The sequence below is a fragment of the Macrobrachium nipponense genome, chromosome 35 (assembly GCF_015104395.2).
Source record: "Macrobrachium nipponense isolate FS-2020 chromosome 35, ASM1510439v2, whole genome shotgun sequence".
Classification (NCBI taxonomy): Eukaryota; Metazoa; Arthropoda; class Malacostraca; order Decapoda; family Palaemonidae; genus Macrobrachium; species Macrobrachium nipponense.
In genome coordinates this window covers 13,563,597-13,577,320 of record NC_061096.1, presented here as the reverse complement: position 1 = coordinate 13,577,320, position 13,724 = coordinate 13,563,597, and the positions used below count along the sequence as shown (strand labels likewise).

Sequence of the window (13,724 nt, the reverse complement as noted above, 5' to 3'; positions counted from 1 at the left end):
CACTCAAGGTGCTGTTGTACCTTACCTTGTAAGAGAGCTACAGCAGACTGTTACTGCCTCTGGTCGGTGCTCTTCTTACTATTGTAGAGGAATTGGAATTTGACCAAAGTTAGCCTCTACAGGAGTGGAATCCTTCCGTAGTTCAAGCGAGTCAAGGCTGACTGACGGAGGATAGTAACAACAAAGATTGCCCTTGCCCTGGGCTAAGACCAGAAATTCAATCATACAAAACATTGTCACCAACACCAGATTTTAAAAACATATATACCCAACCATTGTAAAATCTGACCTAACAGACTGGTGAGTATCCCAGGTACTCAGTACCCCCAGCTTCCCTTGAACTCGACAACCTATTCAAGGTGAAAAGTTAGCATAGAGGTGACGACCCTGTGCCGTTTTCTCCCAACACCATGCCAGAAACGCCACCGGACCTAACGTTTTACAATTCTCGAAAACCGTTTCTATCTCTTTGAGATAATGACTCGCAAAAACCGAATTCGATCTCCAGAACGTGCTCTGAAGAATCGAAGCTAAAGATAAATTCTTTCTGAATGCTAAAGAAGTTGCCACTGCTCTAACCTCGTGAGCTTTAACTCTCAGAACGGAAAGATTGTCGTTCTCGGACTGCGAGTGAGCTTCCCTGATAAGCTCTCTAATAAAGAACGATATAGCATTCTTAGAAAGAGGACGAGAGGGATTTTGAACCGAGGTCCAGAGCTTAGAAGATTGTCCTCTGATACCCTTAGTGGCAAACAGATACTGCTTAATAGCCTGACTGGACATAGAGCCTTTCTTCCTCCTCATGTCCAACCAAATCAGATAAGTTCCTTACCACAAAACTCCTCGGCCAAGGATTAGAAGGATTCTCATTTTGGCTAGAAAGGTCAAAGATACCGAAAATACAGCATTGCCTTGAGAGACCGACTCTTTTGTCTATAGCGTGCAATTCGCTGACACGCTTAGCAGAAGCTAGTGCAATAAGAAAGAGTGCCTTCTTAGTCAAGTTCCTGAGTGAAGCCGACTTCAAAGGCTCAACGGTGGCCCCATGAGGAAACTTAAGCACACATCTAAGTTCCAAGCCACTGTATCTTGCGGGAGCTTAGTGGTTTCGAAAGACCTAATGAGGTCCGACAGATCTGAATTGGAGGAAATATCCAAACCTCGATGTCGAAAACCGAAGAGAGCATGGCTCTATATCCTCTGATCGTTCGAAGGAGCCAGTTTCTTAGAGTTCCTAAGAAATAGAAGAAAAATCTGCTATTTCTGTTAAAGAGGTCGCAGAAGTAGAGACTTTAGCACTTCTACACCACTCTCTGAAGATTCTCCACTTCCCTTGATAGAGTTTGTTAGAAGACTCTCTCCTACACGAGCGATAGCTTCTGCAGCTCTTCTTGAAAATCCTTTCGCTCTGACAAGATTCCGGACAGTCTGAACCCTGTCAGAGCTAGAGCGGACAAGTTTTGTGGAACCTCTTGAAGTGAGGTTGTTTGAGAAGCCACTTCTCTGGAGGAAGAAGTCTGGGAAGTCTACTAACAACTGGAGAAGGTCCGGGAACCACTCTTTCCTGGGCCAAAAGGGAGCGATTAACGTTAGCGTTACATTGCTGTGCGACATGAACTTGTTCAGCACCCTCTCTTATTAGACCGAACGGAGGGAATGCATAAGCTTCCAGACCCGACCAATCCAACAGCATTGCGTCCACCGACCAAGCTAGAGGATCTGGGACTGAGAACAAAAGAGAGGAAGACGGTTGTTCCTCGATGTCGCGAACAGGTCTATTGACGGTCGTCCCAAAGGCGCCAAAGTTTCTGACAAATCTTGTTGTCCAAAGTCCACTCCAGAGGTAACACTTGCTGTTGACGACTTAACTCGTCCGCCAGGACGTTCATCTTTCCCGGAACAAATCTCGGGACTAGCTGAACCTTCGCTTCGTTTGACCACAGGAGGAGATCCTTGGCTACTTCGTACAGAGAGAAAGACTGAGTCCCCCCCTGTTTCCGCACGTACGAGAGAGCCGTGAGTTTGTCGGAATGCACTGCCACTACTCGGCCTTCTACTAAGCTCCGAAACTGTCTGAGCCTAAGAAAATTGCTAACAGTTCCTTTACATTTATGTGGAACTTCTTCTCCTTCTCCGACCAAGCTCCTGAAGTCCGTTGATTTCCCAGTAGGGCTCCCCAACCTGTGTCCGATGCGTCGGAAAAGAACTGTAGGTTCGGGAGGATGGGTCGTAAATCTAACCTTCTTCCAACCTTGCTCGAGAGAGCACCACCTTAGGTCCTCTTTATTGATCTGTGACAGGAAAGGTAATCGAGTCTGGTGTGTCTTCCTGCACCAAGAGGCTCTCAGGAAAAACTGCAGAGGTCTCATGTGCAGTCTTCCCAACGTCACAAATTTCTCCACTACGTCAATTTGCCCAGGAGCCTCATCCACTGATTGGCAGAACTTACCTTTTTGTCCAAGAACTCCTGAACTGTCTCCAGACAGCCTTGAACCCTCTTCGGGACAGAAAAGCCCGAAAAACTTGAGCATTCAGATCATCCCCAAATAAAGGATGCTCTGAGATGGAACCAACTGGGACTTCTGTTTGTTGACCAGAATTCCTAACTTTCTGGCAAGATCCAGAGTTGTTCCAAGGTCCTTCATGCACCGACTCTCTGATTCCGACCGGAGAAGCCAATCGTCCAGATAGAGGGAGATTCTTACTCCTAATATGTGTAGCCAGCTTCCTATCGGGGATAGAACCCTGGTGAAAACTTGAGGAGCGGTCGCTAGTCCGAAGCAAAGCGCCCGAAACTGAAACACCTTGCCTTCGAACAGAACCTCAGGTACTTCCGAGATTCGCGATGTATCGGAATGTGAAAATAAGCGTCTTGCATGTCCAGAGAGACCATCCAATCCCCCTGTCTGATGGACTCCAGAAGACCGACGAGTGGTCTCCATATGAAATTTTGTTTCTGGACATGCAAGTTCAGGGCGCTCACATCCAAAACCGGCCTCCAGACCCCCTGATGACGTTGGGAACTACAAAAAGGCGATTGTAAAAGCCTGGAGGAAAATCCCCTTCTATCTGTTCTATCGCTTCTTTGAGAACAAGCGCTTCCACTTCTGCGGCTAGCGCCAGAAATTTGTCTGAGCCCGGAGAGTATGCCTGGAATGGAATTGGCACAGGTGAGAGCGAGGGAGTGAAACGAGAGGAATACGATAGCCGAACTTGAGTACTTGCACTACCCAGGCTTCTGCTCCTCTGTTTTCCCATTCCTCCCAAAACAGAGCCAGCCTGGCTCCCACTGGTGCATGAAGAACCGAGCTTTCATTTGGAAGGTTTGTTAACCTTGGCCGAGGCCTTAGACTGAGGTCGCAAATTCGATTTCGGCCGAAAAGAAAGCGCTTGGGTTTTCTCCCTCGAAAAGGCGCTTGGGCCAGAGGAGAAACCGAAGGAACAGTCTCCACAGGAGCTTTAGGTCTCTTAGTAGACTGTGCCAGTAAATCCGAAGTAGATTTCTTATCTAGCGCAGACGAAATTGACAACACTACATCGTCTGGAAAAAGGTTATCTTTCACAAAAGGAGCAAACAAGAAGGAGCAGACTTCTGTTGGGACGTAACCCTTTTAGAAGCAAAGGAGCACCAAAGTTGCCTTTTCTTAAGGGTACCAAAGGCGATGAGCGAAGCTAACTCATCACATCCATCCCTAATGGATTTGTCCGCACAGGACAGAACACCAATCCAATCCTCCGCTAACTCTGGGGAAAGAGAAGGACAGTCTTCGATCTTTGGCCGCTAAAGCGCCAATAGTCCAATCAAGGAAGCTAAAGACTTCCAAAAGTTTAAATGATTCTTTACAACGTGGTCCAACTCAGGCGCTGTAAGAAAACTTTCGCTGCGGCGAAAGCAGATCTTCTAGAGGAGTCGATTAAACTGGAGAAGTCTCCCTGGGAGGAGGCAGAAACTCCCAGAGAAGGAGCTTCCCCAGTTACATAAAACCTATACCTCTTACGAAGCAACTTAGAGGGAGGGTAAGCAAAAAGAGCCTTCTCTAAGTCTCTTTTCATAGACATCCATTTCTCCGTCTCTTTCAACGAATGTCTAACCGCTTTAGATAGAACAAGTTTTGGGAGGAGAGGGTCTGAAGTTTTCCTCCTCATCAAAAAAGTCGAAGTTGGGGAGCGCGGAGCCGCTTTCTCAAAATAATCTGGATAAGATACCAGAAGAAATCTAAGGAGACGTGAATAACACGAGAGGTGATGTGAATCCTCCTCCTCTACTTCTTCTTCATTCTCCGATAACCGCCGAAGAAGTAGACGGAACTACAACCGGATCTGAAGGTTTCGAACCACCCTTGGACTCATTCATTCCAGTGGTTAACATCTCTAAACTGCTTGCGCAAAGGCGCCAGAGACGAATCAAAAACAGTTAACGTAGGCTTGGAAGAGCCTAAATGTTCAGCAGGAGGCGGAAAAACTACTTGCGCCTCGCTCGGAGCCGCCGCCCGAAATTCGAGGCGAAACAGGCGCATCCAGGCGTAACAGACGAAAAAGCGCCTAAAGAAACACCCTTAGAACTGCTAGCTACAGCGCTAAAACCACAATCTCTACTAGTAGATGGAGCCGAAAAAGGCACAGATTGAGGCGACGAACGAGCCGCTAACGGTCGAGGCGCAACCCTACTCTCAGGCTCCTTATACCGCTTGACTGGAGGAGGCGAAGAATCGGCGCCTGAACGCCTCTTTGGGGTTTAAGGGACGCGAAACCGGCGAATCTCGCCAAGAGCGCCGTGCGACCGGAGACGAATCGCTTGAATCATTTGAAAGGCGTCTGACCGCAACACCTTTCCAACGCTTAACCGAGCCCTGTTGAGGCGCAACAGGCTCAACAAGAGAGGCGCCTGCTGTGGGGCAAATCCCGATCGACTCCCTTGGACTTCCGGTATGTCTTCTCCCCGGTGCGGGGAGCTGGACAGTGACCTTTGTCTAGGAGACGTGTCAGGACAGACAGACGCACCCTCAACTACACTCTTACCTGAGGCCGCTTTCTCCAAAAACGTCTTAACTGAATTACCAAGTTGCAAAACCGTATTCGCTAGTACCGAAAATTTCTGATCTAACCTCGATCCAGACTGGCAATGGTGTCGGAAGAAACTACACGGGAAGCCGGAGAAGTGGGATTAGTAGGAGGAATAGGAGGTGTAGTTAAAGGAGACATAACAATTTGAGGAGAAACAGAAGGAACAGATGCATCGCAAGACGAAGCAGAGCTAAGTCTACTTTCCCTAAGCGCTGCTTTTCTAATTCTGTCTTTAGCTAATTTCTCCGAGTATGAACTAAAAACTTCCATTGAGAATCAGTCCAATCACTACACTCGTTACATGTTCGATCTGCTGAACAAACCTGTCCCCTACACTTAACACATTTAGTGAGAATCATACTCTAGCTTGGATATCTAGTTTTACATCCTGAGATGCAAAACCTAACTCCCGACGGACTAGAATCCGACATGGCAACGCCTAAATAAAAAGCAAAATAACAACAACGCCAAAAAAGAGTACTTCACCAATTCCGAAGATCAAATCCACAAGAAAAAAGCGAAGCAAAGTTATCCAACCGCACCGACCACCGATGTTCACCGGACGCCGGCAGGAAAAGAATTGGCTTCACCTGGGCAGTTGTACCTGGTTCTCCCGCGAGTGGAGGGAGATGACGTCATCACCACCAGTGTTGGCGACGCCGACGCGCTAAATTTGAATTTAGTATCCTGCCGCTCGTGGAAATCACGGCTCTATAATTGTTCGGTAAGACACTACAATAAAACCGGTGTTCCGGTTGCGATGGCAGAAAAATTCTGAGGTTTAGTTGTGGTAGTTCTACATTCCCCGGTAGAGGGAGGGGGTACGGGAATCACCTAACCAGTCAATTAGCGCTGCCGCGAAATTCGAAATTCTGCCGTGACGTCGGAGACTACAGCTATATGTAACTACCAGGTAAGTTGCATACGTAAAAGTAATATTTATTCAGACGACTGTAATTAACCCCCAGGGGTCAGTACTAAACACGGAGAAATTGGACGCCCCAATCCCTAGTAGATGTCGTATCCGCGGTTACGTTCCTTGCAGTTCGTAGGGAAATATTCTTTAGAATTACCCTACAAGAAACATAACCGCCAATACGACATCCACTAGGGATTGGGGCGTCCAATGTATTTCACCATGTTTAGTACTGGCCCCGGGGGGTTAATTACAGTCGTCCGAATAAATATTACTTTAAATTCTTGTTCAGTAGGTAGAACTGCATAAAAAAACTGAAACTGCCATAGTCTGGGCCGTCGCGGATAGGTACCCTAAATCTACCTTGGCGCATGCATAGTAGGATTCAGCGTCGTAATAGCAGTAGCAATAAGTGGATTTTGGCTACGTGAAGTATATCTTAGTTTTACCAGACCACTGAGCTGATTAACAGCTCTCCAAGGGCTGGCCCGAAGGATTAGATATTTTTACGTGGCTAGGAACCAATTGGTTACCTAGCAACGGGACCTACAGCTTATTGTGGGATCCGAACCACACTAAATCGAGAAATGAACTTCTATCACCAGAAATAAATTTCTCTGATTCCGCGTTGACCGAGCTGGGAATCGAACCTGGGACCGCCGGATTGGCAGCCCAGCTCGAAAACCACTCGTCCAGCGTGGAACTTTTTGGCTACGTAACGGCTCCATTATTGGTTTATTGATCACTTTATTTAAGCTTGTATTTTGAGTTTCAAATGTCATAAATAAGAGGAAATGACGCAATAACGCTGCAAAACCTTCCCCTAAGTGTTTTATCCCACCCAAAATCCCGCATTCCCATCGGTCCCCCTTACCATAAGATACAGTTGAACGGAATAATTCGCCCAAGTGTCTTACCCCACCCAGAACCCCGCATTCCCATCAGTCCCCCCTACCGTAGGATAGAGTTCAAAGGTAAATTACACGTTAATTACAGCTGGCCGAAAAAATATTACTAACTGGATATTGGTACGGCAGCCGTACCCTGATCGCGGTAGCTATTGGTACGGCAGTGAATTGCACATGCGCAAACCCTTGTTTACCGCCAGTGTTGCCAAACCCGCGGTCTACCCGCCCAATTGGGCTACTTTTGAACACCTTGCCGCGGGTTATAAAAGGGTACCGCTACTTGCTGAAATTGGGCTACTCTGGAAGAATAACCACGGCGCCAATAAATTGTTTAAATGTATTTACAAATGCAATTTCTTTTATAATAATTTCAAAGTGGAAATGTAGATCGATTATTCTATTTCAAATTTCAATAGTTCACAGACAGTTTAAACCATAATGATGAAAAATTGTAAGTTGGTATACCAGACAGACTGACGCCTTATAGAGTAGACTATATGGCGTTTGCCAGTTAAGACTTTAAGACTTCACTGTTTTCATAGATTAGTTACATCAGCTTTATCTTTACCACTCAGTGAGAGGGTTGACTTAGTTCAAAATGCCAAAGAAGTGTAACTGGAGTGTGTATAAAAAAAAACATTATAACCCAAAATGGGAGAGCGAGGAACTTCTGGAAGATTGGATTAGAAGTGTTCCTGGAGATGAAACAAGAAAAGCAAGTGTTCGGTTTTGGTAACACGAGGTTACAAGAAGCCCATAATTCAGTATTTAAATCAAGCATTCTAATATTGGCACACATAAAGCATATATAAAAGCAAGAGAAAGTAATGTTACGAGATTTTTTGCTAGTACATCTTCTCAGCAAATCAAGCAAACAGATCACAATAAAAAAAGTTACAGATTTGAAACTTTCACTATGCATTGCTTGTCATACATCAATCAATTCTATTGATCATATTGGTGAAGTAATGAAGGATTGTGCAAAAGGCTGTACTTGTAATAAAAACACCTTTCTATATTTTTACACTGGCAGGTAAAATCTGGGGACTGGGGTGAAACAGTCCACAAAGATCCTGTTGAATTCTGGGGTAAGGTGTTGGAGTATGAAGATGCAGGCGGAGAACGGGCATTTAAAAATGTGGCCAAATTTGTCTTGAAGATATTATGTTTTCCTATCAGCAATGCTGATGTAGAAAGAGTTTTTAGCCAGGTCAATTTAATCAAAACGGACCTCAGGAACAGAATGGGACATGACCTCCTAACGGCAATTTTGTATATAAGAAGTGCCATGCATACTCAAGAGGGGGAGGAGGACAAAAAATGCCAATGTCCAAATTTTGAGCCAAATGAAAACTATGATTAAAGCACTACAATCTTGTTCATTTTATGATCATGTTGAATGAACAACAAATCTCTTTATTTCTTTTTATTTTGCTCATTTTAATTTTGTTAAATGCCATTCAACTAGTATTTAATTTTGCAAGAAATATTCGGCTTTATTTTCTGTATTTTTGAATAAAAATTACATAAGTTTTTCGTTATTATACTCTTCTACAAAAGCTTAGTTGTTGATTTCGATCCCCGGCCCCCTAATTTGTTTCTATAGAATATCATTTCAATAGTTTTTAGTACCAATTTAATGATGGCTAAGTTGCTATAATTGGGCTACTTTTGAAGCAAATGCCGCGACTTTTGAGGCTTTGCACAGCGGTTTGGATGTCAAGTTATTTGGCAACCCTGTTTACCGCCTCACGGCTTCAGCCCTCAGGAATATCAGTGACAAGAAAAATGTCAACGGAACAGCATGAACCTCGGAATAATACTTTAGTTTTCGCCGAAAAACTTGTGTTTTCTGGCTTTAACGAGCTGAAAAAAGCCAGACATATCTATGAAGACTCAAACTTTCAAAAATTGTATATATGTTAGGTCACGAACGATCGAAATCGGCCCCCCCCCCCCCCCCTGAAAAGAACTCCGAAGAGGAGATTGAAAGAGGATTATATATAAATATATACACTACCATCGTACCTTTGATGACTTTCTCGGCCCTTTATTCTGCCCGACATCAGCAGTTGGAAAGGGCCGCCTTTATACACTTTACAATATTTTAATTCACTTCATTGGGTATTGCAGCTGTCTGAGAAGACTATAGAATTTACTAGCTAGTGAAATGGCAAACAAACAAAATTTCAGAACTATTCCATTAAAATTGGGATAGTTTTGTTTTTGTAGCACAAAAATGCGGACAAAATTCACAAAAGGAAAACAAAATAAAAGGGGGGGGGTGGGGGGGGGGGCATTTTACTAACTAAAAAAAGGGGGGGGGGCAGATGTTCAAAAAGCGGGACTGCCCCGCCTAAAAGCCGAACTCTGGTCACATAATATACAAAACTGGTAAACGGACGCAGCTAACTGCCGTACCTACAGCAAATCAAGAGCACAATATGGCACCACTGACAGAATCTGCCGTACCCACACCACGCTATGTTATAGGCTATGTACGGCAGGAAGTCTGAAATTGACGCATGCGCAATTCACTGCCGTACCAATATCTACCGCGACCGGGATACGGCTCCCGTACCAATATCCTGTGCCAAAATATTATCTTAAATTCTTGTTCAGGAGGTAAAACTGTATAGAAAAACGTCAACTGGCATAGTCTAGTTCGCCGCGGAATAAGGGCTTAGATCTACCCCTGGAAGCTTAAGTTAGGTTATGTTAGGTGTGCTTGGTTAGATCATTTGCTAAAGAAACTAGGTCAATAGGCTAGGTATATCGGAATCGGCCAAATCACACATTAGCCTAGAACACTAGATAATGATAATTTCCAAGTCCAAAATGCAATAAATTAATTAGGTAAAGTAAAATTCCACCATTCGTTTGGACAGCAAAGCAAACCTGATTAAACAGAGTACAGTAAGAAAATTTACTTCCTATTTTTGCCCAAATGCTCTTTAAACTCTTGCCGATACCAATGCAAGACTCTGGTATTGGAACTTATCCAACAAATGATTTAACAGGATAAATGCAAAGACCCAGCAGAGACAATGGTGTCCTTCTCACCTCTCCCACAATGAAGTTCTGCTTCCTCCTTGTGAAGATTCGTGACTGTTCTTCTTGTCACCCTCTTTTTCTAAAGATTTGCTGATTTAACAAACACGTTTTAATGACAAAGGATTTCTTGATGACGATTCAAGAAATCAAGACTGCTTAAGACGAGTCCGGCAGATTCAGCTTGGAATAGCACACACTAATTAGTTACCATCCAAACTTGACAGTCGCTGTTCCTGTTTGTAGTTTTAACCCGCCAGGAGGCTAATAAAAATAAATCCGCCTCAAGGTGGCGAACTATTCAAATTCTATTTCAAGCAGTGAAACTTAGACCTTTCATAAGTTGTATACAGATGTAGAATCTACCTAAAATAATGAAAAATTCACGAACAAATTTCCGTACTGGAGTCTCCACTGAAAGCGTCAGATTAATTGAAGGGTGACGACACACATTTCAGTTTGCAAGGTCTCTGTTACTGAAATCACACAGTTAAGTGTGGAACTGTCAGTTCCCCAGGGCCAGGGTCCCAGGGACAGTAAATTCAGGGTTCTCAGATGTATCAGACTAAATTATCGTACCATACCTCTTCAAATTATCGTTTTTTGATTAGCATTATCGTGCATATTTCATTTCTTAATATAGCTGTATTTCACCTACAATAATATATCTTTATATCTACTAATGTAAGGCTAAATAAAAAGAATTGTGATATCATTCCTATTTATTGCTAATAATGACCAAAAAAATATACAACTAAAAGATAACTTTTCCGTAGGTTGTACAAAGTGGTCTATTTAGTACTTCAATTATTATTTTTATTGTCATATATCACCAATGTAAAAGTAAAAAAAATCACAACTAACATGAGTATAGTTTTAAGAAAATTGCCAATTGTTCTTAAACATCACATTACAAATCAATGCAAAAAAATATGCAACAAAATCATATAATTGTTTACTTTCAATTCTTCACTGATTACCTTTACTAATCATCAGTATTATCATCAATGAAAAGGAAAAATACAACAAAAAGATCACTATACTGTTTATGAAACATATATACAGAAAAAAATGACTTCACTACCTTATTCATCATCCATTATGTCACTGATGTTAAGGGAAATATCATCATCCTTATCATCACCTTACATTTCCAGTAATTATCTTACATATATCGGGAATTATCGGGATATATCGTACTCAAGTTATCTTTTATCGTGCAGAGGGTCAAATTATCGTACTCGTACGATAATTATCGTACGACTGTAACCTAAATATTTTTAAGCTTGGATTTATCGTGGAGGCGGTTTCACATTTAGAATTTCAGAAATTCAAAGTTTTAACATTATCCCCTCTTAAAAATAAACACAATGAAAATTAATCTCCAAATGCAAGTTAATAGTTTTAAAAGATATAATGAGTAGTACCTACCTAAAGCTCAGTTCACATGTTTACACACTGTGGCCCTCGTGGTTTCGCATTTATCCCTTGAACCTCCTCTTTACAAATTGCCAATATGCAGTCACCATTCATTCATGTTTTACAACATTCATGAAACAATGCGACGTTCATGAAAAAATGCGATATTGATTAAAGTGATATCCATAATCATGAACTTTACCTGCTTTTCGCGAAATAAAACATCTATTTTTAAAAGATAACAGTTTTGGCAAAAAGAGATGATAACGTAGTTTATTGTTTTTTACAGTATAGGTCATTACACTAAGGATAACTAAGAAGACAAAATTCCGTTTCATTAACATAGTGGTCTTCCAGCTTGGGGTAGCAACATTTTTTTTTTTTTTAATTCTTTCCCAATTCATCACCCCTATCCCCCACCCGAAAATCACCAACTTTTGGATTCGATCTTGATAGACACATGCAAATTGTATTTTTACTTTAACTTGTTTTGCGTTACCAAACTGGCGAAAAATAACTAAATTTGACTTATCATACACCTATATAATGCAACAAGAAGTGACCGTTTTCGTCAAATACACTGATCGACTTTTGACGAAATATTTGTCACGTCTGTAATCTTGTTTTATTCTATCTATTATTTTTCTTTTGCATTCATGGTGAGTAAGGAGCCTCTAGTGTGTAATACGTATTGACTATTAAATGTTTTGCGCAATGCAAAGAACTGCGTAAACATGTTGATAGTGCCTTAGTTCTGTCAATGTTTTGAGTATTCTTAACCTTGAGTGTACTTTTAGCCTTTAAGAGCAAGCCTTTTCATTCTTTTTCATTTACGATATACAATCAGCCTATAAAAATAGAACGCAAGCGAAAACAAAGTGAAATTATTACGAGAAAAAAATAAAAGCTCATCTGTTAATGGAGATATTCTGAGAAGTTTATTTAAAATGTAATTTTACGATCCAACCATTTTTGCTCGTTGCCTGAGGTCATTACTAAAATTCAAGACGTTATTTTAATTCTAGTCACTTAATATTTATCCTAGCCACAGCGAACCTAAAAAGTAGATAATTAGCTAAATGAATAATTAAATTTGGTAGCTATTATTATACTCGTATTAACTAAAAGAAAAAATTATACAATAACTTTTCTGATGATTGTTTCCAGCCATCATATCGGGAGCTTTCCATAATGCGAACAATGGTAACGACCATGGAAGTATGAACAAGGAATGGACATGCGCGTATAAATATATAGACGCTGATTGTCGCTGCACGGCGCCCATAGGAAAGGGTGGAGATGTCAGATGACTCCGAATTAAGCTAGTAAAGTAGGTTTACACCTACGCACTTTTGTGCTGCGGGCTGTTACGGCGTAGGACCACAAGAAACCGCACGAAAATTTACGCGGTGTGGAGAGAAAATGACCATTATTGGGAGGCGTGCCGCGGACCCGTGCTGTGTGTTACGGGCATATTAAGGCGTGTTGCTGCGGTGTCTAGCGGAGTGTTACGGCGTTGGTGCGGTTTTATGGTGCGTGTTTCTATGCCAGGGCACGCCCTCTTGCGGCTTTGTTACTCCATGTAGCGGTGTGTTGCGGGTGGCTTGCGGTGTTGTTGCAGAGCGTGTGCACATATGCACGAGATACGACATGCAATGGTGCATGATTGTTGCACATGCACTGTGCCGGATATGAACCTTGGGTATATAGAGGCCTGCCAAGCACATCCTTCATTCCACGCCCACCCAGCATGCAATATGGGCCTCAACAGCCTCTCACCCCAGGAGACCCAGAGATTTTTGGGAAGCTGTCCTGTGTCTCTGTGCAGTCCAGGTCATTGGCGGGTTGAGGAGACGTACTACAGTGCCACACCCACCTGCACAATAACGCAGAAAGGACGGCAGGGCAGGGCAGATTTGGGCTCAGGAGCGGCTGACACAGCAACAACTACATGGAGATTATGACCAGCTGCTACAAACAACCGAGCAGGACTCCCACAAGACAGAAATCTGCCCAATGACGACGAACCCATCCCCTTCCACATAGTCGCCGATGATGCCTTCACTCTCAAGTTGTGGATGACGAAGCCCTACTCCCACCAATCACAAGATCCCACTGAACGACTATGCAGCTACAGATAATCTCGCGCTCGTTGTGTGGTGGGAAACACATCTGGCCTGCTGCAGATGAGATGGCGAGCCTTCGGGACGACGATGCAACAGGATGTACAGGTGTGCAAGAAGATAACTTTGTGCGCATGTGTCATGCACAACCTGGCACTGGAACGCTACCCATATGCTAGCACCGACGTCGACTATGAGGACCAACACCATAACGTTGTACCAGGTACTTGGAGGCAGGAGTCG

At 43.0% G+C, this 13,724-nt stretch overlaps 1 long non-coding RNA gene across 1 annotated transcript in view; it reads right to left on the bottom strand.

Moving 5' to 3' along the window:
- Positions 1–10,413, bottom strand: part of LOC135208198 (uncharacterized) — a 96,923-nt gene extending 86,510 nt beyond the window's left edge. The window contains exon 1 of the long non-coding RNA XR_010313123.1: positions 9,952–10,413. This is a non-coding gene — a long non-coding RNA (uncharacterized LOC135208198). The remainder of the gene's footprint in view (positions 1–9,951) is intronic.
- Positions 10,414–13,724: the final 3,311 nt, after the last annotated feature.